This window comes from Trifolium pratense, linkage group LG1, assembly GCF_020283565.1.
Source record: "Trifolium pratense cultivar HEN17-A07 linkage group LG1, ARS_RC_1.1, whole genome shotgun sequence".
Lineage (NCBI taxonomy): Eukaryota > Viridiplantae > Streptophyta > Magnoliopsida > Fabales > Fabaceae > Trifolium > Trifolium pratense.
In genome coordinates this window covers 46594324-46598571 of record NC_060059.1, presented here as the reverse complement: position 1 = coordinate 46598571, position 4248 = coordinate 46594324, and the positions used below count along the sequence as shown (strand labels likewise).

The following is a 4248-nucleotide window of genomic DNA, read 5'->3' as shown; positions in this document are numbered from 1 at the left end:
TGAAAAGACGAAACGCTTGTCTTTTTAGGTCACTTCGAACTGACGATGCGTTCCTCGAGGAACTCATCGCTCTCTCCAACGCAAGTGTCTCCTCGACCCCGCGAGCTGGCGAAAATTACGGGCAAGCGAAACAAACATAAATGATTGTGCCCGCAAAAACAGGCAGCATCAACTAGACGCAACATACGCAATACTTCCTCGACAATTAGTCGAGGAACTAAAAAGCCAATGACTTTCAAAGGCAAAATCTCCTCCCCGTAAGTTCCTCCACGAACATCGTGGCACGTGCTACGAGCAAAGGGAAACTTCCTCCTTAGAAAATCCTCCTCGTCATGCCACAGAGGAATTTACGAGCAATGTTACAGCCCGATTTTTCAAATAAAAACAATGCGGAAGCAAACAAGGGCATATTTTTTTTTCGAAATAAAACACGCCTTTTAAAAATTTATCAGAGTGCGCGTAACTCGAAATCGGCTCAAGAAATTAAATTACACAAGACAAAATATAATATACAACCAACCATCATATATATATATATATATATAGGGCTTACGGGAAGCAAGTGTTCACCTGAATAATATACATATCAAAAGGGATACAATTAGTTCACGAACCACAAAGACGGTTACGTGAACCTAATGTATCGCAAGGCCACTAAGGCACCATAAGTATAATAGTCTGTCAAAGTACTACATCTCAAAATAAACTAGATACGTAAGCAAAATGAACTAAGACTCTAGGTCTGATCAAATGGATGTGGTGGAGAACGTCTCATCACAAACACCACAATCCTAAGAGCGCTCCAAATCAATCTCATCCTCGTGGCCGACGGCACCACGCTCATGAATGTCATCTAGGGGTGGGAGGAGCCCGCGATGTATACATGCAAAAGTAAGGGTCACCAACAGTAACAAATAGGCAAATAGCATTTAACATAAATACAAGTATTGAGCAATTAACATGTATACAAATATTAGGCAATTACCACAAAGTCGCACACAAGCATAATAAATAAAATGCGCACATAGCCTAATGCAAAACTCTAATGAATGGTGGTGTCATTCACTGTGCACCACTGGGACGCCATTCACTGTACGTCATCGTGACGCCATTCACTGTACGTCACATGCATGATTTCCGGAAATTAACCTCACCGCAGGGAGTCGTAAACATTCTAGTAATGCCATTCACTGTACATCACAAGCTTACTAAAAGAAATAGATAAGAGACTCTTGTGTAACGTCATTCACTGTGCGTTACGAGTCTAATACTCAAAAATACAAAAGACATTTAGTAACGCCATTCACTGTACGCACATGTCTACCAATGAATGCATGAACATATAACTTCACATCATATGCTAATGCAACCCTACAAACCATCCAAAAATGAATACATTTCACATGCATTTCAAACAAATTCAAACATCAAATATTTCATGGCTTTTGACATAATTTAAAGTCATGGATAGAAGATGCCCTTACCTCGGCAAAAGTTTCCAATCACACAATCGAACGCGCAATTAAACACCGTTACTCGTTTCCTAAAATAATACACATAATACCATAAGTCACTCTCCGACAAAACCAAAGGAACGAACCTATTCTACACAATCGAAAGGGGTTCTAAGGATACGTTCTAACACTCTCGGATAGTGTTTTCGAGACCTCCCTAATTGATCACCAATTCAAGTAAAACTCTTTTAAACACAATTTTCGACCAAATAGTTTTCAAACTAAAATGACCATAACACATTCAATTCTTGTCCAATCGAGACGAACCATACGCCAAACTCTTCGTCTCGAAAAGACGGATCAAATGGTTAAGTTTTTTTGGAACTGGAACAATTTTAAATGGACGAAAATGCCCCTGCACAGTTTGTCCAGAATTGAGAAATCAAGGCATTCTCCCACAAATTTTCATTTTTAAAACCATAGCCTTGATCACCTAGCTCTTAAGATAATTTTCTTGCATACCCAAAACATTTTCCAAACACACCCAAAATTCATGAAATTTTCATAAAATTCACTAAGTGTTTTATGACAAAAATTTTATTTTTCTCACAAATGATTTTTGACAATGTTTTCTAGCTCACAAACACATTCTAAACACTTCTCTCCTATGCACAAAATGTCATTAGACTACTCATTGATCAAGAGAATTTTCGAAAACCCTAGACTAGAGAGAAATCCATGAAAAATTCAATAGCTAAAGGAATCAAGAGAAACAAAGCCTAATCCATGTTAGTTTAACAACAATGAAGCTTTTCCATGGATTAAAACTCTTTTTCACAAGTTAAGAAATTTTTCATAGAGTTTAGAGTTAAGAAAAATCATGAGAAAAACTAGTGAAATGAAGAGAAAGAATGATATACCTCAAGAAGGAAGTAAGCTAGCAAAGAACTAATGGAAAGCAAGCTTGATCTTCAATGAAAATGGTGGAAAGGAAAAATTTATGAAGATGGGGTTTAAGAGAGGAGAAGCCACGGCAAAGAGAAGAAGAAAGGAGAAAGAAAAAGTGATCTTTTGATTTTGGCTAAGTACAAAAGCAATGTGACCTTCCTTCACAAGTAAAGCCTAGGCATTCCCTAGCCATTGGATCAAAAAGCAAATTGAATCCTCACCATTAGATCTTTTACTTTTGTGACAAAGATAATTTTCATAAAGTTTAGAGATTAGAACCCTCCACAGACGAGTCGCGTTACGCTCACGGACAAAAGTCGCGAAATAAGAAAATTAAGAATTTAAATGTCCGTTAAAAATGGTTTACGAAAAGTTACTCGAAATATTTTTCCTCGACTGTGATTCTCAACCCTAACTCTTAAAAATATTTTAAAGACATTTCCTAACTCACGCCGATATATAAAACTTCGGGTTAAATTTTAAAAGAATTCCGAGTTCGAAAGATTTCGGAACGTCGGACAAATTTTAGATCGTTTTATAAGAAAATAGGTTAACGCGAAAAATGAAATTCTAAAAACACAGGAACGTTCGCTCTCTCAAAAGAAGACCAACAAAACAAACCCCAAACAATTCTGACACTCGAGCGAGAAACAGACACGATCTCAGCAAATAATGTCGTTAATCGACGATACTCGAACTAACTAAACGAAACTCGAATCCAACCTACCAAAACTCAAGGTTCCCAAACCAACCTACGATACAAGGTAAGACTCTCAACAACAAACGACTCTCGAAATCGAAACCTACGCGAAAAACCAAGCAAAAAGGGCTACAACTCTCATGTTGGCCATAAAAACCAATTCAAAACGCAAAGGGGTCAAAAAGACACATATCTGTTCCTACTTCAACCAAACAAACATAAATCAACTTGCGCCAAGACTCAACAACATATAATTTCACCAAGCACATAATTATTTTTAACGATTAATAACCTATATTTAAACGATAAAATACGTAAATAAGCTTGTGGAAATTCGAGGTCTTACATTACTCCGCAACAAAAAAGAAGTTTCGTCCTCGAAACTCAAACGTCGATAAATAATCCCGGATATTGCTCCTTTATTTTGCTCTCGAGCTCCCAAGTCGCATCTCCGGTAACCTCGTTCCAAATAACTTTGACTAACGGTATCTCTTTCGTCCTCAAACTCTTCATCTTTCTATCCGCAATCTTAATTGGTGGAACCTCAAACGACAAATTTTCCTTAAGTTGAATATCGTCTGGTGTGATAACATGTGAAGGGTCCGAAATATATTTCCTCAATTGCGACACATGAAACACGTCATGAATCCTTGATAAAACCGGTGGTAAAGCAATACGGTAGGCCACTTTTCCTATTCTCTCTGTAATCTGATACGGTCCAATAAACTTTGGTGTTAACTTCTTTGCTTTCAAAGCTCTCCCCACGCCCGTGGTAGGTGTAACTCGAAGAAAAACATGCTCTCCCGCTTCAAATTCCAAAGGTCTACGACGTTTATCCGTATAACTTTTCTGGCGATCCTGAGAAACTTTCAACCTCGCTTGGATTTGCCTCACTTTATCCGTTGTCTGTTGCACCATCTCAGGTCCTAATATCATACTTTCTCCACCTTGATACCAACATAACGGTGTCTGACATCTCCTCCCATAAAGTGCCTCATAAGGAGCCATACCAATGCTCGAATGATAACTGTTGTTGTAGGTAAATTCTATCAATGGTAGCACGTCGTCCCAACTTCCTCGTTCATCCAACACACAAGCTCTTAATAAGTCCTCCAATGACTGATTAGTTCTCTCTGTTTGACCATC

The 4248-nt window shown here is 38.1% G+C and overlaps 1 long non-coding RNA gene across 1 annotated transcript; it reads right to left on the bottom strand.

Moving 5' to 3' along the window:
* Nucleotides 1-553: 553 nt before the first annotated feature.
* Nucleotides 554-2531, bottom strand: LOC123905041. Its single transcript, XR_006808305.1, has 3 exons — nucleotides 2375-2531; nucleotides 1485-1543; nucleotides 554-853 (listed from the first exon to the last, which is right to left on the bottom strand). It is a non-coding gene; the product is annotated as an uncharacterized LOC123905041 (long non-coding RNA).
* Nucleotides 2532-4248: the final 1717 nt, after the last annotated feature.